This window comes from Podarcis gaigeae (assembly GCF_964106915.1).
Source record: "Podarcis gaigeae genome assembly, chromosome: 6".
NCBI lineage: Eukaryota > Metazoa > Chordata > Lepidosauria > Squamata > Lacertidae > Podarcis > Podarcis gaigeae.
This window is the reverse complement of record NC_139682.1, coordinates 42161110-42188964: the sequence shown is the minus strand read 5'-3', so window position 1 is coordinate 42188964 and position 27855 is coordinate 42161110. Positions and strand designations below refer to the sequence as shown.

The following is a 27855-nucleotide window of genomic DNA, read 5'->3' as shown; positions in this document are numbered from 1 at the left end:
AGGTATTTTATTGTGGAATGTGGTGAATAAAGCATTGAATAGTATGGGGCAGTGACCACATCAACAAGGGCCTGGTAACACACGGCATCAAATAATCCATTCACTAATATGCATTTCCCTAAAACCCCAAAAGCCCCTTTTCACATTTAGTTGAGAATGTGTATATGTTTACAGTTACACGTTTTGCCCAGGAAACGCTAATATATTTCAAGACAACAGACTCTGTGCAGCAACAAATTTTGAATTCCACTTCCTGATCATGATGGCAGTGTGCCAGCCAGATAGGTACAGTTTCAGGTAACCTCCCATATGGGTATAAACCCACACGCACCAATAATCTGAACACACGGGTACAAAGCAGGTATATCGATGGGGAGTGTGTCACTTGAAAGGCACCTGTAAAAACCCTGCACAGCAAGGTCAGCTGTCAAAAATTACTGGACCAAATTACGGCAAAAGCCCGTTGACTCTTGGGAACAGATACTGGAGCATTTCCATCATTTCAACAAGCTTCAGCTGAAACTATCCCATCTATTGCTAGCAAACTAGACAAATGCCATTTGTACAGCGGCAATACCCCCTACACAAGCTCGTATGCAACCACACATAGTAAAAAAGAGAACCACGTCACCCTGTGCTGCCTTCAGCTAGCCTAGATCTTCACTGCGGGGTCGCCTCCTTCAGCCCCCCCAAAAGAGTCCCTTTAGTGCTGAGTACACAAATGCCTTGTGTATGTGTTAAGCAACTTCCAAAGCTACTGAACAAACAATGCAAGGATTCAGGTGCAAAAACCAAGGCCGGGAGTCTTAGAACTTACATCAAGCTGGCATTCAATAGCATACAAAGCATATATTATTTTAACAGCAAAGCAGCAGGGAAGGAACTGCAAAAATGCCACGGCTTCCACCTCCAAGCTCTGACCCCTGCCTTGAGCAGTTTTCAAACACTCTTGGTTGTATTACTAGAGCTTAAGTTCATCTCTAGATAGCACTGAAGGTTCTGGGCACATCAAACCCCAGTCCGGACTCCGCATCCATGAGGACTAGCTTCAGTTGTTTAAACACACCTGCCATTTCCTGTCATCTTTTGTCACCACCACCGGCTGTTTAAAAACTAGCTGACAAGTACACCTAAACCCTGCTGGCTGGCTGGATCACACAGTCCGGAGAAGCAGCAAAAGTCTACCTTTTTGTGAAGCCAAAAAGTACAACCGTCAACAAATTGAACACCTGGATTTACCTTCAAGGAAGAGGCAGCAGCATCCCTCAGTGCTGAGACGCGAGGAGGTTAAAAATAAAAATAAGCCTCTTGCAGGGCAGGGTCCAAAGTGGAGGTTGGGTATAAGACAGCTGGGTGGGGCGGGGGAGCGGTGGAAACTCTTGATGAAGAAATGAGAAAGTAAAGGAGAAAAGAAGCGCTCACAGCTTCTTCCTCCGTCCCGGGAGATCCGTCAGCGAAAAGGCAGCGTGCAACATCCAAAGGCTAGCAGGAACTGGAAGAGTGATAAAGTAGGTCTGAAATCTGAAACTGCAGGTTGGGCCAGTCATATATAAACACACGCATACACACACACCCATTCAGTCTCCTCTCTCTCTCTCTCTCGCCACCCCTCTGTGCTCGCTTAGTAATAGCTAAGGCAGCCCTCTAGCTGCGCGCCGGAAAACTGGAGAGGCGCTCCAAGACAATCGTGCCAGGGAAAGAGCGAGGCAGGGACCTGTCAAAAGCAAACCCACACGCCGTTCCCAGCCACGCAAAGTCTGCAACAAAAGCCGATTAAATGCTCAGGCGAGGGGCGTCAAACTGACATTCCATTTATCTTCGCTTTGGGGAAGTGCTTTTACGTTGCTAAGGGAGAAGTAGTATTCCAGAAGGTGCATAGATAAATAAATAAATTATTATTATTATTATTATTACTATTATTATTATTATTATTAAATTAATATTATTAAAAGAAGCAGCATTGCACTGAAGCTTCTCATTCATAAGTCTTAAAGTAATTTGCTGGGGGTGGGCGGGTGTGCTGGGAGAAAAGAGAAATTAGGTTTCTCAAATTTATGAATCAAAGTGGGTGAGCTATTTAAATGTTAAATCTGGAAATTGCAAAGCCTTGGGAATATGCAAAGCACTCTCAACTTGGTTTTTCTTTTTAGAAAGTTATTAAGGTTTATTATTTCATTTGTAACACAATCCTATGCGTGTCTACTCAGATTGAAGTCCCATTAAGTTCAATGGTGCTTACTCCCAGAGAGATTAAATTAGGGTTGCAGCCATATAATGTCATCCTTTGCTGTAGACTCAGAAGTATGTTCCATTTTATTCAATAGGTCTTACTCCCAGGTAAGAGTGCATAGGATTGCAGCCGAAATTACTTGATAAATGATAGCTGGCTTAATTCACCAAGTGCTTAAACAATTGAACGTTCCAAACAATATGGCTTTGTTACTCAACCAATTAATAATTATAAAGAGATTGACCGAATAAATAAATAAATAAATAGCAGTTAATTAATGCACATCTCCTTTTATTTTACAGAAGAGGGAAAGGGAAAAGAGGTTAAAAAAATACCCACAGAGAAACATGATCAGCCAGAGGTCTACAGTGTGGGATAACCAGCCTCACGCTTAAGTCTAATTCATAACCAGCATGCTTAAGTCTAATTAATGCTTGAAGGGGTTAATGCCATAGAGTACATTGTCCTGCCAGGATTAGCTCACCTTGGAATGGACTAGGTAATCAAAGCTTTGTTCCTTCAGTACACCTGAAAAGCTTAACCTGTGAGGTCTAAACTGGGACTCAGCTAGATTGGTAAAGAAAAAGTGTTTTATATGTGTTGTACATGCGATAGAACACCAGATGGCGCTGTGGAGTCCTGTCTTTCCCTAACAGATTTCCCTGTATGAGTTTACGATGCATTTAACTGAATCACTTCTTGAGTGTCTAGATCCAGCCCTGCTTATTCCAATCTCAGGACACATGGCTCTAGCAAGCTTCTCTTCTGTCCAATAATTTAGGAACTTTCACCAATGTAAGCCAAGTCCCCACACTTTACTTTGTTGCTTGTTTTGGGTCTTTAGATCTCACCAAAGAGTACTTGCCCCAAACTTGGATTTTGGCATTCAGGAATTCTCCTTTATTATCTGCTTTTCCCTGACCAACAACATATATAGGAGGTCAGTCATTGTCCAAGAAACCACACACTACAGCTTTCTTCTGCCCCCTCAAAAATCTTCTTGGCACGAATGTTTTATTAATATAACATACAAAAAATGTACTATGAAAGATTTCGATTGAAAAGACATCAAAGTGAAGAATGTCAAAACTTGAAATCCCAAATTACACTTGTGGCTGGGGGATTAAGAAGCAAGTCCCACAATAATTTAAAAGCAGCATTTCCTGAATGTGATGTTGATATAAAAGTTCCTTGTGCTTGACTTCTCTTCCTTTCCCCAAATTTAGTTAACCATCTATTTCTTCCAAAGAACAATTCAAAAAACTGCTGTGTGGGCTAAACACAATGAACAATGGGAACTGATACATCATCATAAATTTGTGGATGTGGACAGAAGTTCCTGAAACTCACTCGCAACAAACTGGGAAAGTATTTGTGTTAATCTCGAATCAGTGCTAGCAGGAATTAGGCTGCAGTCTCAGGTCCTTGCAAGCCCCCCCCCTCCTTGCGAAATTCTGCATTGAATTTATTTGTTTATGTCTGTATCCTGCCATTCCTCCAAAGAGCTCAATACTGCATACACCATTCCCTGCTCACCTGATTTTATCTTCACAATAGCCCTGGGAGGTAGGTTAGGCTGAGAACAAAGCTTCGTAGCTGAGCAGGAATTTGAACCCGGATTTTGGTGGCCCAAGCCTAGTGAACTGTCCAGACTGTACACTGCCACACTGGCTCTCTGCATTAACCTGCATGCAAGTCATTAAATACAGACCACTCTGCACACAAAGGATGAAGAACAGAGCCCCCAAATCTCATGGGATAAGTAAAGTTCCTAGTCCATGTCCCTGTTATTCAGGATGCTTGTATACAATGGGATATTCAACTTGAGAAATTCTGAGCCAGCTGGCTCAAATATACCACACCGTGTCATTTTAAATGGAGCTTGCTTTCAAAGAACTGCTAAAATTACTTGACATTTATTTTCAGCCAAACAGCAAGCATGCCTGCTCCATGGGTTTGCATTTAAAATCGGATGGAGTTTACCCACAATCTGGCCATTGTTAAAAGGCAAACCAATTCATCTGAGTGCTTTTGAGAAAGCTTCCTTGCTGGAGGGAACAATCCTTTCATGGTGGCAGGGAAATGGAACTAGATGACCTGGAAAGACATTTCCAGAGTTTATTTTTACCCTGCTAACATCTTCCTCCTATTTCTGTCAGAAACAACGGGAGAAGATTTGCCCACAGTCCAGTTGTTCTTCACTGATCCTGCGGAAGCATCCTTGGAAATCCAAGCAGGCTGCTTTTCAGGATCTGGATCATGCTGATTCTGTCCATCCATCTGTATCAGGAGACAATGGAGGAGTGAGGTCAAGCTGTTGGAAGGTTGCAGCGCCTGCTGTGGGAGAGATCAGTTTTGTTGCAGCTGCAGCAAATGAAGGCATCCAGTTGTGCTGCTGCAAATGCACCATGGCATTTCTCCTCTCTGTGCTCCTCCCAGAAGTCATTTCTCCTCTGGTCACTGCTGTGAATACACGACTTGGCTGCCCGTCTCCAGGCACTGCGGTCATCTGCAAGGGATTCCCCCACACGGCAGAGTTGATGTTGCCAGCCTTCATGTCTCATTTGCAGACATCTTTGTAGCAGAGAGTTGGTCTGCCAATGGGCCTAGTGCCTGAAGCCAGCTCCCCCTAGAGCACGTCCTTGGGGATCCTGCCATCTTCTGTTCTGTAGCAGAGTAGACGTCGCTGAGACAGAAGTATGAGCATGCTGGGAATGTAGGCTTGGGAGAGCACATCTTTGTTTAGAATTCTGTCCTGCTAGGTGATACCCAATCTATCTATATTAAAGGCATGGGGAACTGTAGACTGCAGAGATGTCATAGTCCAACACAAGGAGGAGCAATGTTGGCATAAGAAACCACAGGCCACATTATATCCCTTTATGACTTGCTTCCAGTTGTGCATGGAAGCACCAAGACAGGAGCACAAGATGCTCCCATGTAGTCCCATTCTTGACTAAAACGTTTAAAATTTATGTAAGCAAACCCCCCAAGACAGTAAGAGATTGTTGGCCTTCAGGAAGGCCAACAGAGAAATTAGGAGTGGACTGCTGATCCAGTTCCCTGCTATACTGTTATGAAAAACTGAATGGCCAGATGTTCGCCTTCCCAAGACTGTATTTTGAATAGGTGAAACATAGCCTCATTCTCGGGGGCTTGATCAGTGGCATTTGGGGTCTTTGTTTCTCCTCACTGTTTCCAGAGGAACAAGAAAGGAGCACAAAGTAAGATGTTCTGGTCTTTCTAATTGTTGTGGTTTGGGAAAGCTTTGGATTATGGCTGTATTTTTCCCCAAGAAGTCCCATGCAAATAGTTGAGAAAACCTAGATGGAGTTTTAAACATTTGGCGGTGAGCAGAAAGGCTTTGAATAAGTGCTACATGATCAACCAATTCCCCGTATAGAAATTTTGAAATTAACGTACAATGTAGGAATGTAACTGTGTTGTACTTTTTGGTTGGGACAATACTGCCTTGTAACTAGATCTCACAATTCTTCAGGTGTGTATTGAATTTTTCTTTTCTTTTAAGGTTTCGTATTGATACAGTGCAAGTAATTTTTGAAAGTGCAACAAAAATGCAGACAAATGCAGGCCAGAGGTAGCCAATGTGGTACTTTCCAGATGTTCCTGTATTCACACTCTCATCCCTCATCTTGCTGGCTGGAACTAACTAGAGCTGGAGTTCATCAACATCTGGAGGGCACCATATTGACTATCCCTGATGCAGGACTGCAGTCAAATAGCTTTAAACATTTCAGTTTAAAGGGCTTCGTACTCTCTGCAAAAGAAATAACAGAGGAGATCAAGGGTGCCATAAGTGATTCAACATAGTTTATTAATTTGTTTGTAAGGCTCCCATGAAAGTGTAAATGGTTTTATAATGGGCTTTTACACAACTATATATTAATTTTTATTTTTTCCATGAGAGCAGCGTGCGTTAATTTCGATTAGCCAACCAAAGAAATTGGAAAGAGAAGCAGATTTAAAAAGACCCTCTTGACTAATATAGAAGATACTACAACCCACATTTGGCCATCCAGTTGCTATAGGCAAAGCACTGTAGGCCTTATTCCAAAATGTACCAGCCATGTGATAAAGATGAATACAGGGACTAAAAACCAAATAGAAATGGGCAGAAGGCAGGTGCTAACACTTACCTCACTGCATGGCCAGATTGTACGGATTGTAGACTCTCTATGATGTTGCTGCCACTCCACAGTGAGCCTGTAAGCAGATACTAAGCTGCAGACAGTCTGCTGAATCTGTCCCAGTTGTACAACGATAGTTGCAATTTAACAACCACACCTGTTTGGTGACTTTTGAAAGAATGAGGCAAAATCTGGGTTAAGTACACAGGAGGTATTTCCACTCTGGAATGTACACTCAGGAGATGGCTAAGGTTATTGGCCAAGGCAGGCTGCAGCATTGCCTCACGCCAGCATTGCAAGGATCCCTATTTACTTCCTACAAGGGAAACTTACTCAGCAAAAGAAATAGTCTCAACGCCTCACAGAGAACAGAGCTTGGCTCTCCCTGCCTAGCCTTTGGCACAGGGCACAGGCTTAATGTGCTTGGCAGGATCTTCCCCTGTTGTTTTTGGAAGGGCTTCATTCACCTGCTCCCCAAATTGGGAATAGCTGCACAGCAGGTCTGCAGGGTAGAAGGATTTGCATGGGGCTGGGCAGGCAATTGAAGGGGTTCAAAAGGTAAGGGGTAAGAAGCTCTTGGAGTGTTATGCTGGCAGGAAGTTCATCAGTTGGCTTAAAGCAAACTGGCACTTCTATGTGTCTCTAGAGGTCTCTGTATACCCATTAAAATAGCCATAGCAGTAATCCAGGTTGAATGACTTATAGAATCACTGTCTGGTACCCAGGCAAAAGTCACACTTGCCACATGCGCTGCACCATTGTTGGGTGAACAGAAAAGCTCAGGGAGAATGAATGTGCAATCCCACCATTAGTGTAAAGGTAAAGGTAAAGGTACCCCTGCCTGTACGGGCCAGTCTTGACAGACTCTGGGGTTGTGCGCCCATCTCACTTAAGAGGCCAGGGGCCAGCGCTGTCCGGAGACACTTCCGGGTCACGTGGCCAGCGTGACATCGCTGCTCTGGCAAGCCAGAGCCGCACACGGAAATGCCGTTTACCTTCCCGCTGGTAAGCGGTCCCTATTTATCTACTTGCACCCAGAGGTGCTTTCGAACTGCTAGGTTGGCAGGCGCTGGGACCGAGCAGCGGGAGCGCACCCCGCCGCAAGGATTCGAACCGCCGACCTTTCGATCGGCAGGTCCTAGGCGCTGAGGCTTTAACCCACAGCGCCACCTGTGTCCCTCCACCATTAGTGAGTGGCACATAAACCCTCATTCTTAAGCTTTTGAACCTTCCTGGGTTATGGAAGTAGAGCCAGAAGGCCTTTGGTTGGTTTTGCAATGAATCTGGGGGGCTCAGATGAAAGAAGATGCTTCACCCAAGCTCTTATTTCAAGAGATGAGTCAACAGTAATTTACCTGGCAACTTGTTGATGCTCAAATGTTTTGTGTCTTTTGTCTGTGAGGTAGGGGAAAATGCACACACACATGAGTGGCACCATATTTTAAGGCAGAAGTCCAGGGCACTACTCCTCAGAATGAGCAGCAAGGTCCTCAGATGTACCAAACCTGGCTTCCACATTCCCAAGTAAAGCAATAAACATCACCATCTAAAGAGGAGCTTCCTGAAAGACTGTTAAGATCAATCTAGATTTACCTAACTGCATAACTGGCACATGTGAGTACACACATTTGCGCACATGCACAAATGCACACACACACACATTCACGTATGTCTCTTGATTTCCTTTTTTTAAAAAGAAGCCTAAGGAACACAGGTCTCTCCTAAGCCACCTGGGTGTTTATATCTATCTTATCTCGCTGAAAATAAAATATCTGAGGAAGAGCCAGAGAGATGTGCAGATCCTTAATTAACTGCAGAGCCGGCTTTTTTACTTCATTGAAGGATGCAGTATATCCTGTTTGGATCTACGCGGCTGCACGCTCCTTGCAAGCTCCTCCTTGCACTTTCCTACCTACTGGAGGGCAGCAGGTGTTTTTGCCAGTCTGCTTTGTTCGCTGGCATGTTAAATTGCTGCTACTTTCTGATATGTCAAAGAGAGTTCTCTCTTTGGCATATTCAGATCTTGCTGTCACTCAAGCCTAGAGGCGAATCTCCATAATTCTGGCAGTGCCCTCAGACCATCAGGAATGCCATTGAACCAATAATCCCTGATGACTTAATCCCTCGGATTCATACCTTGGAAGAACAAATCTGACTTTGGAATTTCAACTGTTTTCAGGGATGTTGCAGTTCCACCATGCGACACTGACGCCAAGGACTCCACAACAATGTGTCAATTCCACTGCTTTTACCTTGAGACATTCAATATTTGAGTCCTTTTGTTGACAAATCAAAGCACAAGGGCCTGGACTGCACACAATTGATTGGAAGACCCAGGGGCTGTTTAAAGAAAAACAACTTCTCCAGAACTCATGGAAAACAAAAAACTTGAAGCCATGGCTACGTATTGCCCAAAGGAGAAGCCCTTTCTAGTATTAGCATATAAACACCCATAGACACATCTCCATTTCCAAATGTCTCTGGCACATGTCTTTTCCCTACAGTGCCTTTGGGTAGATCCACACCATATATTTAAAGCACATTCAGTGCACATTTAAATAAAGTGACTACCCCCAAAGAATTATGGAGTGGCATTCATCTAAGAAGCCCCATCAGCAGAAACCCTGTGCAAGGACTTTTTCTTTTGCAAAGAAGCTCCCCACCTCCAAAATTGGCTATTGGGGGGGCAGAAGAACCCCCAGGACAGTGCATGCACTGTGATCTCATATTACTTCTCAACCCAGCCAGGAAAAGCTGCTTTTTTAAGTGAACAAAGAACCATAATGCAAAATTACAAATATGCCACAATAGATCACATGGTCCACTGGAGGGCAGGGTCTGGCAAGTGATCAAAAGTGCTGGGATCCAGCCCTTGGCTATAGGAGAGGCCATCCTGTTTATCACTAGGAAAACCATCTACTGTACTGTGTCTGCCAGGCTGATATTGAATATTCCTATTTTGGGGCTTGTTAGCTACCTGAGCTCTGCAATTTGCACAGCTCTCCAATTATGAACATTTACTCTCTATAAACAAGCAAGTATGTTTCTTTTTCATCTTTTAGAAATAAACTATTTTGCCCAGTAACAACCAGCACTAGCTTCTGACATACATAATGCACAAAGCTATCCATTAAAGAGCAGTGTATCATGCAGCATTTTCTAAAGTTAGTAAAAACAAAACATCAAGATAGATGATAGATGATGATAGATAGATGGATAGATAGATAGATAGATAGATAGATAGATGATAGATAGATAGATAGATAGATAGATAGATAGATGATAGATAGATAGATATAGATGATAGATGATAGATAGATAGATAGATGATAGATAGATAGATAGATAGATAGATAGATAGATGATAGATAGATAGATGATAGATAGATAGATAGATAGATAGAGATAGATATAGATAGATAGATAGATGATAGATAGATAGATAGATAGATAGACACACACACACACACACATTTCAGTTGTTAATTTAAATACCCTTGATTTCAATCAAACCACCTATGAATGAAGTATCTAGTGGCCACGGAAACCCAGCCAGATGGGCGGGGTATAAATAAAAATTCTAATAGCCCAAAGCACTTGAATGGAAATATTATGAAGAATAATTGTTATATGCAATGGAAGTAATTTTTATTGGAATATTCATAAGTATATTGCAAGACAAAAGCCTTTACTCTGATGCATTTAAACATTCTTCCATCAGCAGTTCTAGAGGGGAGATTCCCCTCCCCCCCAAAAATCCACCTTTTTTTCCAGAGTTCTCAGCATTATGATATAGATGTTGTTTTTATTGTACCAGAAATACTATTACCAGTACCACTTGCAACATATTTAAATACCTACTAGTGTCGCTTCCAAGTACTGCCAAAATATCTGCTGTTGTCAATGTAAATGGCCCTGTGAATCTGAAAAGGTAACTCATGTTCTTACGCAATGCTCTTTTTATCATGATACATATAACATTTTTACTGAACCCTTTTTAAGGAAATTCCCAGGAGGATCATGTGCATTTCATGCTTTTTTTATTCCTTCCTGATCAGAATGCATTCATCTCTTCCAGGCTAGCTACATATTTCACTGCTTCATGTAAAATTCACCAGGGACTAATTTTAGTAAACTCATAATTTCATTTTCTATGCCTGGCATTCTATTGCATGACACAGATACTTGTAATTTTTATAGCTGCATTTTTTATTTTCTTTCATCTGCTATTATTTTCTATATTTGTACAAACTTCCTTTTTGAATACTGGTAATTGACCATAATAATGAGATTGGTGGATGGATGGACTGATTGCAAGACACAACAACTCACAAGATTTACATTTTTAGAAAAAGACATCAGAGTGCTGGGGGGGAAATACAAACATACTAATTTTAGCATGCTCAGGGAATTACACATCTACATGTGCAATCTAAATAGAATACTATTTTCAGGAACTGAAAGTGGGATGTGAGAACGCAGTCCTGCCAACCAGACAGCAGCCTGTCACATCACTGAGACATTCCTAGAGGACAAACACAATATGCTCACCTGAAAGTCAACTGAAGGCTGTCTGTCTCTGCCAGTTCCTAACAAGACTGACCAATGCTTATTAATATGCTAGTTGGGTGTGGGATGAAGCCTAGATCAACAGCTCTTATCTGTTTCTCCCTCCTGAGAAAAAAAAGCTGGGGAAGGAACGTGCCTGTCAAAGTTTCCCCTCTACCCCCAAGGCCACAGTCCTGGCATGCAAGGTCTTGCCCTCCTGACCTGAGATTTCAGGCACAACGAGGAACAGGCTGTTTAACTCCATCTCAGCTATTCTGTCTGGGAAAGAAGAATTTATTGCCTTGTGGTTTGGAGACCTTGATTCCTCCCTATGGAGAAGGAATCTGCTCACTGGCAAATTGTGGTCTCTCCCACTGGACAGTCAGGATCTGCCAACCTATTTGGAACAGAGGGCACATTACACATTTTGGAAAAGGGCCATGGGCATCACCCCATCTGGTTCCTTCTCACCCCACTCCCCCAGATTCCTCTCCTTCCCAAGAAAGAAAGGATACACACCTTTCTTCTGCTCTTTCTGAGCAATTTAAAGCTCCATGTCTGAGTTCCCTTGTTTGCTCCAGAGCTTTCCCCACAATACCTGCTCTTTAAAGTTCAACTGGAGCAAACGTCAATCTGCAGAAAAGCTGAATTGATGTTTGCTCCGATTCAGCTTTAAAGAGGGAGTTCTTGTGGAAAAATCTCAGAGGTGGGGATGCTCAGACATGGAGCATTAAAGCACGGACCTCTGCCCTGGAAAGAGCAGGATAATCCCATACATATATTTTACCCAGACCACCATGGAAAAGCAAAGATTCTGTAGAATTAAAATGGAATTTGCATTATTTTGTTTCGGATCCTCCAATATCAGCATCAAATTAAAGCTCACATTGGTAGACTGCACAGGAAAAAAATAGTGCCTGCCAGATTGACTTATGGCACAAATCCCCCATTCATGATTTTTCCATAGGGTGGTAGCAAAACCAGCAGCAAATCACAGAACACAATTGTAGTCACAGAGGTGCCCTATGATTTGATGGTGGTTTTGAGAGAATACCTTGTGGGGGAGGGAAAGATCCATGCTACCAATCATGTTTTTGTGCCATGGCAGTGATAGACAGCACCAGATCCATGAGTTTTACAGTCAGGTGAGACAGTCCATGGGAGGAAATGTACAGTTGTACAGTACAGTAAATGTATAGTGAAAATGTACAGTTTTACTAGATCTCAAGTGTTTGTGTGTGCATATACTTTCTATCTGACTCCAATCCCTCTTTCTGCCCTCTGATTCATGCACCCCACTTCCTCTCCATTTGCTTTCCCCCCAACAGTCTCCCAAATTGCCCCCTTTTCCCTCCTGCCTGCTCAGGAACTCAGCTTTCTGTTTAACTAGCCAATTAACTCAGGTGCCAATTTACGGTAACTATTAAAAATCACATAGAGCTGAAAAAGAAAGTGGGAAAGAGAGTCATTCTTCCAGCTTTCGCTTCTTTTTGCTTTTCAGACAGTGGGAAAGAATACAACCACCCCACACAAGGAAGTGTTGAAGGCACCAGGGGAAGTCCTCAAGGGCACCACTTTGCCCAGACACAACACACTGCTGATCCCAGAACTAAATGCTGAGCTGCCCATTGTCATGGGCAGCACAGACACAGAAATGAGCCACAATGTAATGACCTATGATCAACTTGTGCTTCTCTACACCTGACACTTGGTTACTCGTGCTGAGCTGAGCTCCTTAAGGAAAGGTGGGATATAAACATCATCATCATCATCATAAATTTTTATTTATACCCGACCCTTCCCAGTTTAAAAACTGGGCTCAGGGTGGCTAACAGCAAATATAAAACATTGATTAAAATGTGACTTAAAAACAGCATAAAATACAACATAAAATGCAGCATCAATATCAATAAAATTCTAAAATTCAGGGGTCATTTTGAGAGAGGGGGAAAAACCCCAGTCAGTAGACATCAAATGATCGCCAGGGCTAACTGGCCAAGTTGGTCTTACTAGGGCCAGCAAGGAGAGCAGGGAAGAATTTAAATGTGGGGTCCCAGAAAGGGTTTCTTCATAGAAGAGGGAAGGGAAAAGGGAATAGAGGATCAGACTAATTCAAGTTGAAGTCCAGACGGAATAGCTCTGTCTTACAGGCCCTATGGAAGGAGATCAAGTCCTGCAGAGCTACTCTTGTGGGACAGAGCATTCCACCAGGTCGGAGCTGTCACTGAAAAAGCCCTGGCCCTGGTGGAGGATAGTCTGGTTTCCTTAGGGCCCAGGACCTTCAAGCTATTATTATTCATGGACCTTAGGGTCCTTTGCGGGACATACCAGGAGAGGCGATCCCGTAAGTACGAGGGTCCTAGGCCGCATAGGGCTTTAAAGGTCGAAACCAGCACCTTAAACCAGACCACCAGGAGCCAGTGCAGCTGGTAGAGCACTGGGTGTATATGCTCCCATGGCAAGGACCCTGTGAGGAGCCTCGCTGCAGCATTCTGCACCCGCTGGAGTTTCTGGGACAGTTTCAAGGGCAGCCCCATGTAGAGCGAGTTACAGTAGGCAAGTCTGGAGGTGACCGTTGCATGGATCACTGTGGCCAGGTCGGGGTGGGAAAGGTAAGGGACCAATCATAAATAAAAAAAATAAAAAGCAGTCTTCTTGAAGGAGGGGTGTGATTTAGGACAAAGAAAGGATGGGATCTCTGACAGATCTGAGATTCACAGCTGGGCTGGGGGACCCCACAGCTAGACAAAAAAGGAACAGGAGCTGTCACAGGTTTGAGAGAGGCTTCTAGTCAAGACGCCAAGCCACTGGCAAAGCTGTGCCATGGCTGGCTCTCCTGACCGCATTCTTGTTCCCTCGTGCTGATGAGCTGTAAAAAATTCATTACCCTCCCATCCCATCAGTTGCTTGTTGTTTCCAAATAAGACAATCTATCCGATTCAGAAAAACACCAAAGCAAACAATTTGTCTCATAAAAAGCTGGCAGAGGATTCCTGTTGACAAGAGGGGAAAGCGGGAGGGGAAAGGCAAGGCGGGGGGGAGCAGAAGAGACGGCTGCTTTAGTTTGCAAAATGGAATCGCTCATCACAGCTGCTCAGCCAACCTGAAAGAATACACAACGCTGCTCAAAAGAACAGGAGCCAAACACGAGGAACCTGAACTGCCGCGAGGGCTTTCCCCTCCCTGTTTTGTTTATTATGCAACAACTCTTCCAAGGCTCAGGACCCTGGATATTTTGACTCTCAAAATCTGATGCTTTGAAACAATGAATAAATTCAGCAGATGCCACATTTCCACACACACACACCCCAGCCAAGCAGGCGAGGAACCTACCAAAACAGAACTACAGAATAGGGTTGCCATATTTCAAAAACTAAAAAACCAGGACACTCCAAAAGTTGTTGAGCTTTTTTAAGACCCCAAATTTGTTCAGTTTTTAAGCAGCTATGCTGAGGCTTAATTCTCACATATGGTAAATGAACACTTACTTCCCTGAACACTTACTTCTGTAATTGGACCTTTGGTCCATCAAGCCAATATTGTCTGCACTGACTGGCAGCACTTCTCCAGGATTTCACACAAGGTTCTCTCCCAACTTTACCTGGAGATGCTGGAGACTGAACTGGTGACTAGCACTGAGCTACAACCCTTCTCCTCAAATTTAAAACTTTAAGGTTTATGGAGATGAAATGGGTACTTTTGTAATGTTTTGGAACAGCAAGTTCAATGATAATGTCCAACCTTACTCTGCTTTCAACCTGCTGTAACAGTATTTCTTTACGCTCTTTATCTTTGGTTTATTTTGTAAATAAATAAATGAGGGATTTAAGACCTTCATGTAGAAGACTTGAAAAATATAGCATCATTTCACATGATCAACACTAGTAAACTACAAGCCAGGTGTATTTCAATGCGGAGTTGGCAACATGGATATAAACATGCATTTCATGACGCCAAACATTTTCACTGGGCCTGCACATCTGTTGTAACGTCACTGCAATGCCAAGGTAACTTGGCTTTCTAGTTTTGTTTCAGTGTAGCAAGTAGACACATCATCCGGGAGGGGCTATTAAGGACAGCTGCCTAGAAGCCAGCCAAATTTACCTGGCGTTCTATCAAATCAAGTTGTCCTGTTACTTGCAAGGACTTCCACCTGTACAATAGGACTTCCTCTTTCCACACATTCCCATGCACACACACACACCAGATCTGTTCAGGGGTCTTCCCCAACCCTTTTGGCAAACCGGGCTGTGTGTGTGAGGGGGTGCATGAAGAGAGCAAGTTGCATTGCACAGCGACCTCTAAATCACCCAGGACAGTGATGTTCATGTGGCAGCAGATTAGGGACATAAAGAGCCCCTCTGACCTGCACATTTATGCATGTTTGAGCTTAGCACTCTCTAGAAGGGAACAGCAGCTTGAAGGCTCAGAAGAAGAAATATCTGCCTCCAAATGCCTCTCCCAGCCTAATAATAAAAAGGAGCCTATTATTAGATGTCAGGCACCCTCCTAACCTCTTCCCTAAAATAGCAGCTTACAAAGGTCAGAAAACAGCCCCAAAAGAAATCCCCAAGGCATACAGATGGGATAAGCACACACAAAAGTTTTGAAGCAGAAGAGAACCATCCAAACTAACATTTCATCTTGCCTTGTGTTTCGTGACCCCCTCTTCCCTTCTTATTGATGGAATTCATAGGCGTAAACAGAGACCAAGAGTTGGCTGCATTTGTCAGCAATGAATTTGTAGCCATTGCCACTGCGGTGTAATCCACTGAAGAATTTCTGGGGTGGTTTGGGTAATGTTGGCTTAGGACAGCTCTGCTGTACAGGTCAAGGCCAGGGATCCACATGGCAAGGCAGGTGGGTGGGCTGCCTGCAGGATTGACAGGTGCACACCCATGGGTGGGATATGCCTCTCACCTTCTATCACCTCCCGGGCACGTCAACAGTGGCAGGTTCCCACGGGAATACAGTGCAGCAAAGGCAAGTTGCTTGTGCTTTGACTGACGGCAAGACATGTGGGCTGTGGCCATCCCTGAGCTACAGGTGTCTTTTGCAGAACTGCAGACTTATCTTGCCAAGAGACTGCAGGATGCAGCAACAGTGTCTGTGTTATTCCACACATCCCCAGAGGGTAAGAAGCTCCAGGTGCAGCACGCCTAAAATTAGTTGTGTTTGGATCAAAGCATTCTGGAGACACATATGGTGTCCTTGAAATATTTGCTTTATTTACAAATGTAGGGGGAGAATGGAAGTGGAGACAAACAGGCATTCCTACAAGGCAAGAGGGAAGATCCCTGGGAAATGGACTTGGGCAGTCTCCAGGCTTCAGCCTTTCCTCCCTCCTTTCAGCTAACAGCTGCCAAATTCTCAGTTCTCTTTCTTTTCCATATTAAAACCCAAAACTACCTCTCTTCATTTCCCTCAGCCTCTCCCTCTCCCCCCCTCCCACACCTGCCCCCATTTTTTACCCAGTAGGTATTTTGGTGGTGGATTCTATTTCCTTGGAGGTTTTTGAGCAGAGGTTGGATGGCCGTCTGTCATGAATGCTTTAGTTGAGATTCCTGCATTGCAGAGGATTGGACTAGATAACTCTCAGAGTTCCTTCCAACTGTGGAAGTAAGGAACTTTCTCCCTCTTTAGCCCAGGCTGGCAGTTGGCATGGTTAGGAAGGAGAACTATTTGCTGCTTCCCCTTGTGCAGCTAAAAGTCTTGGACAGGTCCTCCTGAGCAAGAATGAGGAAAAGTCCCGCGCCTTAGAACCTGGAACTAAGAGCTAGAAAAGCAAGTAATTCCTGTTTCAACTTGAGGTTTAAATTTACTTGCAGATGTGCCTTCCCAACATCTCCTGTGTGCATACAACATGGTCCTTTATAATAATCTCATCCCTATTACATCTTATCTTCAAGTTCCTCGCTATGATTAGCATTCCACAAACATAATTAGTGGTATGGCCTCTGTGGCAGAAGGAAAATCCACACAAATCCATTTTCCGTAATTTAATTTTTAGAGCCTTTCTGTTTCATTTATTTTTAGAACAATGAACAGCCAATTCGTTATTCATATGTTGTGGGAAATCCAGACACCTTCCCCCATAAAAGAAGCACTTCTGTTGCAGGGATAAACTATCTAATTGTGTCTTACTAGCTGCCATTCGCCTACAAGCGCACCCTCCCACTCTTGCAGAGGATAAAGCAAGCCAATGCCACCCATCTGCAGGTTCAAGGACTAGCTTTAAAGCTAAGCAGGAAGTAGGCTGAATGTTGCAATGAGGCATGGCATTTAAAAAACTTGGATTCGGCCAATGCATCTTTGTGACATTTGCAGGTGGGGGTGGGTGCTTCAGTGGCCTGTGACATTTGGAACAGTCAACTAGGAACTTCCTGCACACCCACCCGCAAAACTCCGATTCCTCTCTGACCGGACACAGCTTTGGGTAGCTGGGCTCTGATAGCTCCTAAACAGGATGATCTTCCTGGCAGAAAGTACAAGAGGCAAGACCTTGGAATCTGGGCATGGCCTGGAAGAAAAGCAGTCCCTGCTGCCAGGAGGAAGTGAAAGAAAGTATTGGTTGAGGAGGTTGGCACTTTGCCTGGCCTGCACCAGTGAGAATTGGATGGACAGATGGAATAATTGAGCAGTTATGGTACTAGAGCTGCTTCATTCATATATATTTGTATACAGCCACACACAAAACATTTTGATGCTGGTTTAATATTGTGCTTTATTGACAATATATGGTTGTTAATACACTAAGAGAAAAGGGAAGCTGCAGTCTGATACAATCCACTGATGAAAATGTGGGAGAAGGAAGGAGGAAACTGAACAGGGTAAACAAGGCCAGGGTTCGCCATGGCTTCTGCATTGAATCAGAGAACCCATGGTTTGTGATCACTCCTGAATCAGGATGTGGGCCCAGTGTGGATGTTCGCTAATGGACATGAGCAGTCAGGAGCCTTGGGCCCCTGGACTCTCCCTCCCCTCCCCAGGACAGCATGATTCTGGCTTGTTTAAACAAACCATAAACTAACCAACGTATGTAATAAGAAGCTTCCTTTAAACAGGAACTGAAAGTATCCAATCTTCTCATCACAGCTGCGCCAGAGGAGAGGGAGGAGCACATGGAGCCAAGGCACACTGCTGCTCATGGACATAACAATATTATTTATGCACATAATCAGAGCAGCAGTATCTTTGTTCCTTAGTGCAAGGGTTTTAGAGATTGGTGTTTCTGATAGAAATCACATTGCATGTCACCAATTATTGTCCCTAATGCAGGATCCAGGAATACACTTGATTCAGCTGCAGCCTGTCCTGCCTCCCTGCTGAATATATGCGGACAGTGCAAGACTTTGTAAAACAAACAAACAAACAAACAAACAAAGCTACATGCAAATAAACAGGTTTGTCACAGCTTTTTCAAATGTATACTTAAAACATCTTAGGGGCTGAGTTAGCAAGCTGCAGCCATTCTGATGTTGTTGTACTACAATGCCCATCTTCTCTATCGCCAATGACTGATGGGAGAACCATGGCTTCCTTAACCCTAAAATAAAAATGTAATGCACAAAGTAGCCCCTAGAAAGCAGTGGACTCTGCCTAAGGTTTTTCCATTTGTCAGTATAATATTTCTACTTTCACAGTGTCCTGGCCTTATTGTCTCCACCATGTTCCTCCTCTTTTTTTTGTGGGGAGGAAAATTTTGGAATGGAATATCTGAACAACATCACATATGGCATATGCTGGCATATCCCTGGTTCTATGCAATCCCAGCACAAGTGTTTCATTGGAGGAGGGTGCCACCCATTTACTGTGCCAACTTGAAATGACAACAGTACCCCATCACCAATCAGTGCTACAATAGAAAACATTCAAACAAGAAAATACACCCAGCTGGCAGCAACTCTCACTGTTTGGCAGGAGAACAGTAAAGAGGTGCCATTTATGGGAGGCAGAGTGCTCTCTTAATAACAGCAATAAAGGAAGGCACTTATATAGCACTTTACATGTTCACAGTGCTGAAAAAAACATTAATTTCGTGCAGCACAGAGTTAATTAACACAGTCTCTCTTTGCCATAGAAAGAGGGGGACAGTCATTTGGTATTCTGATGAGAGCACCAAGTACTAACCGTCTTCATGAGCCCCAGCTTGCTCCACTAATCACTGTCTCCATTTCACAAGCAATGGTTGTGCTTAATACATACTATTTGAGACACACCAGCATTGCAACTGTATTGTGCATAAAAGCCATTTGTTTGACAAAGCCTATGGAACTGAGAGTTGTAATAAAAACCATCTAGTGTTGTAAGCAGGGACGACTATTATCGCCATCTATCCATGAAGACGTCCAACAGCTTCCTCTGTTCCTGTTTTCAGACAGGTTTCAGAAAAAAAAAATGTCCTGGAAGGCATTTAATAACAGATTTCTGTTGTTTTAAATGTTGGTTTCCGGTTCAAACGCTGCTGGGATTTTATATTTGATCTATTTTAAGCTTTGTTTTTATTGTTATATTTTAGTTTGCTTTTGCAAACCATTTTGAAAAACTATTTTTAAAAAGCAGGATATGATTAATCCAAAGTACCGTTAACTAAATATGTAAATACATTTGGCTACCTGGATTTCCAAAACTTTCAAAATCATTATCTACAGCCCACCCGACCCCAAAAAGCATGCACCCCCAGCAACCAGTTTGGGGACAGAGACTCTGGGGCAGGGGTCCCCAACTTTTTTTTTTTTCTGACAGCACATTCAGAAATCTGAGAAATCTCCAATGTCTCTACAAGAGATACACACAGCCCAACTCACCTGCTCACAAAATCACCCCAAAACAAACAGACGTTTTCACCCCAAAACACACAAAATACATACACGCACCAAACAAAACACACTACCCAACTCTCCCAAGAACACACAAGAGACAGGCAAAGCACCCCCTGGACACTGCCTGCTAGTCCATCCCCCAAGCATCGCAGGCTGGGTCCATCCTGAAGAGTTTTCCAGGGGAGGCTGGAAGCCGAAGCCCTGGCTGCCAGCTGCCCCACCCTCTTCCTTTTCCTTCCCAATTCACTGTCTTACTGGCCCATCCTCAAGCTAAGCAAAAAGAAAAAGTGAGGGTGAATAGGAAAATGTGCTGCCAAAAAACTCCAAACATTAAAATCAGCAGGGGCAGAGGGCCTCTCAGCTGGTAGCAAAGAAGGTACACCAAAATTGTGGCCCCATTTTGATATATTCAGATGCATGGCTTTTATATTTGGGGATGCACATGGCAGTGCCAGTGTATTTTTCATTCTGGTATAAGTCTGATCCCCCATCGGCTTCCTAAGATTTGCATCAAAGCGGGAGTGTATGGAATTAAAGCGGTATGCTGTTTCTCACATTACAAAATACACACAACGTGCTCATATGGAAATGTAGCACATGCATCAGATTAGGTTGGAGGGGGAAAGAGCCTTGCAATCAACAGTTTTTAGATTTCCGAAACGCTGGCAGCTACACAGGCGTAGCACTTGGGTCCCTTTCCTCTGAGGCAATTCTCAGAGAAGAAAATACAGTAAGTGAAGATCTCCACCAAATAACTAGCTCCTGAAGCACAGGAGGACCCTGTGGTTTAAGATGCAAGCACATGGGATGCGTGTGAAGCTTCTCCATGCTGCATCTGTCCCTAGTGGCAAGAGTTGGGAGGATGCCAGCCTCTCCAGGGAGCGCCCTCCCCCAGCGGAGCCTCAGCCCTAATGCTCAGCTGTGCAGTCCTGGCCAAGGAATGCTGGGGGTCTTTTCTGTGACCCGAGTTCACATTAGCTGTGCCAAACTGTCAGGTCAAGTCCATCAGCTGCTTATCCGCCTGCAGGTCTGCCACCTCCACAGCAAGGGTGTCCCATAGTGCAATGTCATGCAGAGGAATTACACAATTATAGAATTAGGCTAAGCTTATAGCTCAGGAGCACAGAGCTCCTGTAAAGCCATCCGGGTGCAAAGTAGGAGAAGAGGAGAGGAGAGGAGACTCACAAGTAGGCTTAGAGAGCATAAGGCCCATCTTTACCATTTGGGGGAGCCACAGCTCTAATGTGCAGACTGGAAATTGTCCCTCCTTCTCTCCATGTGTGTTTTGCCTTTATTGTCCCCAGTGGTATGTGGAAATTCTGCACACCCAGTGGAAATCTGCCTATGCCATCCTTACCCCCCCTCCTCCAGCTATCCTGATTCTTAGTTTAAAGATTAGGAATCCATGCTTGAAATCCTGATGAATGAACAGAATGGAAAATTTGCCAAGACTGCTCTGGGATCCACTTGATCAAAAAGAGTGGAATGTGAGAATAGAGTGTTTTTAAAGAAATAAGGAAGATGTAAAAACTTGGTGATGTAAGAACTGAGTGAGCAAAATGCTGAAAAAGAAGTATGGGCATATTGGCCCTTTAGAACAGAGGTGGAGAATTTCTGGCCCCTGGACTTGATAGAACTCTAGTTGGAGGCTTCCCAGTGCAGCCCCACAATGCGTCTCCTACTAGCCCCACTCCCTCCTGCTTGATTTCTGTGCTGGTTTCAGGAAAGAGATGAACAACAGCAAATGGAAGGACTGATGTCCCCACAGACCTGAATTTTACATTGCCAATTTAGTCAGATTTTGCATGGAGCCAGGACAGAACTTAGATGGTCATGGATGGAACCTGGCAGACACTGCAATTTCTCTGCTTTTAGATCCTAGTGCTGGTTGTTGGGATCACATTGACTTCAGGTCTTGGTTTCGATCTTCAAAATGGCCCTGTTTTTACATACATCTGGAAGACCACTGCTCAACCCAGAGGCCCCTCACCTGTTCCCTCCTTCCCTCCCATCACCAGAAGCACAATGCCTTTGACCCTAATGAACAGCTGGGACCAGGAGTGAGGGGAAGTAGTGGCTCTTCCTAGTCTCAGAAGAACCTGCCCAGCAGAAAGGAAGGACTGGTGTAGCAGCTATGCCTTCCTGTGTAAGTCTAACTCCTGGGGAGTTTGAAGGGGTTTGCCCTACTGGTTGGTATCGTATTTCTGCTACCTACTCAACAAGCTCTCCTGTGTCTGAATGTAAAGAGGCAGAACTTAGTCTCATTGGCAAGAGTCAGTTCACCAAACCTGCTGCACATGGCTGGATTTGTGAACTGAATGCTCACTTCTTGCTTAAAATGGCTGTGAAATTAAAAATATCTCAGTAGAAATTCTGAACCATGCAAGCTTCTGCGGTACCCCTAATCTGAATGGCAGCCGTCCTGCCACATTCCTTGGAGGACCCATCCTGTGATCACGCTGAGCTCAGCATGCATGCATACAAAAACAAGGCTCTTAAACCATACAAAGGAAGTGGGGAAACCACTGCTAATTAAGTTGTGCCAATTAAGTGCTGAGGTATGGCTGACTCAGCTTCCACCCTTTCCTGGATTAGTCAAGGCAACGGGAGGCTAGGTTACCTTGACCAAGAATCAGGTCATTATCTCACAAGAAAGGAAATATTATGCTAAAAATTCTGACAGATCCTTGTGAAGGCAAGACAAGCCTTGCACAAAGGTGACATAAGGCGCTTTGGCCCCTGTGAAGTGTAGCTTGAGTTCTGTCTACTCTCTCCTCTGTAGTAATTTGACTTCAGGCTATGTAATATTAAGGCTCAAACTAGAATGAACCGGTTACTGTAAGCTGGGCTCCTGTCCCAGTTTTAAAGAAACCAGGCAGATATTTTTGTGCTTCCGGGAGTGAGTGATAGATCTGAGATGAGCAACACCAGAGGGCCAAAATATCATCCCTCCCCCTGGCATTCTTTTTCAGCTCACTTTCTTAGTTTACTTTCCCCCTCCCACTCCAATCTTGGTTTTGTAGCCAGGTAAGGGCCGCAGAGGTGCACCTTTATAGCACCAGAACAGTCAGATGAAAGAATGAGGCATGCGTCTTGCAAGATTCCACATGACCTTTGCTGCAGTTCACATGCCTCAAACTCATGACTGACTATTCTGATATTACAAAGCCGTGAGTGTGTACAGCCATTATTGAGTGGCTTAGTTCTGCTGATTCCTTTCAATCTGAAAGGGAGGAACAGAGATACATGCAATACAAGATGGGCACAATCTTAGCACGAAAATACGGGCATCAACCCTAGAGTGCTTCAGAGAGAAAGCTAAACTATACCATTCTCCTTTCTTATCACTTTGGGCATATATCAAAAAGGTTCTCACAATAACTCTGTGATCATGCTTTGAGCTCTCTTTTTGTAATGCATGTGGGGCTGTAATGTGCCACTGGTATTTTTCCAGCACCCTCCAGACACAGGATTGCAGCTTCCATCATTCCTGACTATTGGCCATGCTGACTGGGACTGATGGGAGTTGAGAGTCCAACAATATCTAGGAAAACAGTTTATCATTCCATCCCTGTGTGATATGCATGTTTGTTTTGGTTTTTGTTGGTTGTCAACAAAGTTAAATTAGAAGAAGGAATTCTGGCATGAAAGCTTGCCTATGCTCAGTCAACTTCCAATACAATGCAATTGCAACTTAGTGAAGAGGGGTTTGAACAAGCCCTGTTTGGTGACTGCAATATCAAGTGAAGTGTGAGTGGGTCACAAGAAATGCAGCACCAGACATAGATCTTTCACATCTCTTCACATCACTTCAAAAGGCAAACGGTTTTTCAATGGAGTCAATTCATACATTCAGCTGCCTCTTGTTAAGGACTGGTTCACACATGCATGCTCAACACTAGACCACTGCAATATAAATGGATGACTAGCATGTATTAATGACCCCTCCCAGAAATTAGCACTACACAAAGAACTTTTTGGGTTTCTTCACATCACATCTGGTTCATGCATTCAGTTGCCCTTCATAATCAAACATACTAGATAGGATTCTACTGACATGACCTGCTAGGGGATAACATGCAAGGATTTCCACTATCACAATAAGCTTCCCCTCCCCATGCTCGCACCCTGCACCCCCTAAAATTGGCTCAATGGGTCAGGAGAACCCTCAGGACAGCTTGCAAAAGGAGGACCAGGAAAACCATTCCATCAGGAAGCAGAAATGATTGCACTGATGGAGCGCTCTGCTTTGTGCTACAATGAACTCCTCCTGCTGTGCTCAACGAAGTGCTGAAAAATCAAGTGATGCTGCACGCATGTGTAGATCAGGACTTAGGAGTCTCAGCTCAACTGGCATCATCTGTCCTGTCTCACAGCCCATGTTCAGTAGTGAAGAAAAGAAATGAAGTGGGATGGATTTGTTCCAAGCTGGACCAGGCTGAATTACATCCTCAGGATTTCCGTATCAGTCCATGCATGCAACTTCCCTGATCCTTCATCCACCTCATATGTAGCACCCATTGCTCTCCCAGCCCTGTGTACCTTTTGAATGCCTTGCTAATTGTGCTCACTTTACCTGTGACCCTGGGAACAGCCCAGGAAGCTAGATCACCAGAGGTGACAGACATGTGTAACAACATACTAGGCCACCTACCTGCTCCTTATTATGACTTGATGCTTTAAAAAAGCCTTTGACCAACCATGGGTCCTCCAGATATTTTGGACAACAAGTCCCATCGGCCCCAGTCAGCAGGACTATGCTGTGCAGCTCCCTGATGATCTGTGATATTGGAGTATCCCTGCTTATGGTTCAAACCTTTGGGCAAGTTGCTTGAGACAACCAACCAAGTAGTTGCTCCTCTACTCAGGAGTGGGGAGCCCTTTTCAACCCATTCCACTAACATTTTACACTAGCGCTTTGTGCTAGCACAAAGGGATTTCTCCCCTCTGCTCTGTGCATGCACACTCCGTGCCCAACCGAAATATGTTCCAGAGGTTTGGGTGGAAAGCTTAGAACAGATTTAGGGTGAGGAAGGGGGAGAACATTCCATGGTGCAAGGAGACATCCTTGCTCTGATGTAACATTCACCTTAGTGCTGTGTTGACTATAACCCAAAGTTTTACTAAGTCCAATGGAATTTCCGTCCTTAGTGGCCTAAGCATTACAGTGACACCCACACCCACTTCATTGTCACAATATTTCGCTCAAAAGCAACCACCACCCATTTCCACCCGAATGCTTTTCATGCTATCTGGAATACATGAGGCTATCCCTGCAGCAGACATAGAAGGTAAGTGAGGCCAGAGGGATTAATAACTGAGCAGGGATTTGGATAAGGGTCTCCATGGTCTAAGTCCAACACTCTATCCACCTCACTACACTCTCACATGCAATTTCACTCAGCACATTATTACTCCATGGAGCAACTAAATCATCCGATTCACAACATTCCACCTAAGCTGCCAGCTGGATATGCCACAGGGAAGTTCCCAAGCTGTTGGCAAAGTCCATCAGCCATTTGTTCTTCGCATTCATGAGTCAGAGGTGCTTTGCCCATGAACTCTGCTTCTGCCAGTAGTGTCTGAAAAACTTTGCGTCCTAATTCTTCTAAAAGCCAGCTATGCTTCTGACTACCACCACATGACTCTGGAAACAGAAGTACAACAGATTAATTATGCACCGTATGACGACATTTTCTTTGGGGTTGTTGAAACCTGCTGGCTAATCAATTGCAGGGGCTCGACCTCAAATGTTCACAGTTTGAGAATGAATAATACTCCTTGTTTGTTCTCACTGCCTCGCTAGTGGCTTTATAAGCTTCCCATCACATCTCGCCACCCCTCTCCCTCTTGCTTATATGCTACAATAACCATTGCAATAAAATAAGAAGCAAGTCGATGCGGGCTAGTCCCTCCCACACCAAGCACATCTTGATTGCCACATGCAAGAGAGCTGGACGTGGGCGTGGATTCTTTACACACACACACAAACAAACAAACACACACTTGCCAGTATGTTGCATCATCTTCAGGATCATTAGGTGTGCCAACTTATGTTTTGTGTGCTTTGTTTCCTGCACTTGTTTAAGCCAACTAAAAAAAGACAAATGCCACAGTGTTGACAGAAGCACAACTACAAAGCAAGGCTGCAGATGTACAACCCAAAACATAGTTGAACGATCATTCTTCCCCCTCCCAAACGCAACAAGATTCACTCTTTAGGTCAAATCGCTGCATCTCATATGGCAATTTAGAAGCACTTCATCTTCTACACTACAGCATAGTTGCCTGACAGGTTAATATTCTTCTGAGCTGCCTCCTCTTTCTTGCAGATAAGAACAGAGGGGCCCAAACAGGCAAAGGTGTGTCATGAACTGAATACAAGCCAAGCACTTGCACCCTTCTTCCCTTGCCTCTTACTCCACCCAACAGTCTGAACCAGTTCACTGGAGGGGGGGGGGGCAAATCCTGTAGAATTTGGCAATGAGTGAGCCACTGTACCTAGCTCAATAAGCAGCTCAGCAATAAGAATTTCCTATCACAGGCCAAGAGTTAAAATTCATATGAACCAGTAAAACAGCCTCAGCCAACCTAGTGCTTTCCAACTGTTTTGGACCACAAGTCCCATCAGTCCCAGCCAATTGGAAAGCACCAGGTTGGCTAAGGCTGCAGTAAAAGAGAATGGGTGATTCTGAAGATATATGGATATATAAACATTTGGATGCCGTGATTTGACATGGGCTGGAAGCCAGATCTCAAAACACAGATCAAGCCCTACTGGAAAGTCCATTGTTGCATGAAGGTGGCTCACCTCAGCAAAGAGGACCAAAAAGAGAAAAGCAGGGACAACTCACCTGCAGGGAGCATCAAGGTGACAAATCAAACAGGACAGGCTGTCAGTAGGAATGAAGGCCAGCAGCGCCCCACTGAACCACTGACAATCCTCACTGAGCCTGCACTTACATTGAACTAATTGGTAGTTTGGGGCACATCATGCCTTCCTCTCCCCTGCTACCTGTCTGCAAGCCTGACAGTGAGACCACAGGGGCTGGAAAGGTGCCCGCCTGAATCATTATCAAGCAGACTTCACAGTGAACCAAACCCATCCCCCCACCCAGCTGTAGTGCAACATCAGAGCCACAAGCCAGCTTTGAAAGAAGACCAAAAATATAGAGAGAGATTTGTTAGGGACCATTTCCCAAACAGGTGGTCTTGGTAATCCACATACTTCAACTCAGGTCATGACTGGACTACAGGCAAAATGATTGCTCTTTGGTACAGGGCTGGTACTCAGTACTCACAGCCAAATTGCACCTGAGTCTCTGCTCTTTTTCCGGGGTTACTATATGAGAAATACATCTGTGTCTGTGTGTGGTTGGGTTGTGGTGCAGCAAATGGGGGGCCCTTAGCTATGACTTTTCATCTCTATGAATTTTTTTAAAAAAAACCATTTGATAGAATTTTTTTGGAATAGGAATTGCATCTTTTATTTTTTTAAAAAAATAGTGCATCTCATCATTACAGCTGCCACAAAACACACCTGAAGGTGACTGGGAAAGGGTTTTAATTCCAATGGGAAGATTTACAGGATGTCCTTTTAGCAGCTCATCAGGTTTGATTTAGCTTCAGCTCAAGAAGATAAAACTGTATTGGACTTGCAGCCTGCCTTACCAATGGAAGAAGTTACAGTGCAATGGGGAGCAGTATGCATCCTTTACCACATGCTTCAGGTCACCTCCTGAACCATGGAAAACCAGAGAAGATGGATCTTCACACTCAACAGATTTAGAACCAAGGCACTGCTCTACAATTCTTTTCAAAACAATCTTAACCAAGCTACCTTACAATATTGATCAAGCTGAAAAATGCTTCAGGTAGGGTAGAGATTACTCCAGGCATTTAGAGCTCTCTCTTTAAAGACTGCCCTTTCTCTTTTTGCCTGCTCCATCTCCTTGGAACATCAAGGGTGGGTGTTCTCTCTGTTCCTTTAACCTCACCTGTAAACCTACCTTTTCCATTCAGTTGAAACTGAAATGTTGCCCAAATAGCTGCAACCTTGTCTATTTAATCTGGACTTTTAGATGCCACCTTTCCTCCGAGGAAGTCA

At 44.1% G+C, this 27855-nt stretch overlaps 1 protein-coding gene across 33 annotated transcripts in view; it reads right to left on the bottom strand.

Annotated features, from left to right (window-relative positions):
- The window catches only part of PLEKHA6 (pleckstrin homology domain containing A6), a 199170-nt gene that overhangs the window by 137562 nt on the left and 33753 nt on the right, over positions 1 to 27855 (bottom strand). For 7 of the 33 annotated variants that reach the window (XM_083745688.1, XM_083745692.1, XM_083745682.1 and 4 more), the window contains exon 1: positions 1240 to 1579. The exons of 20 other annotated variants lie outside the window; for them this stretch is intronic. The gene's annotated coding sequence lies outside the window, so the exon portion shown is untranslated. Of the gene's footprint in view, positions 1 to 1239; positions 1582 to 27855 lie in introns of those variants that run through there. 6 more of the 33 variants (XM_083745671.1, XM_083745679.1, XM_083745676.1 and 3 more) reach the window with 3 other exon arrangements.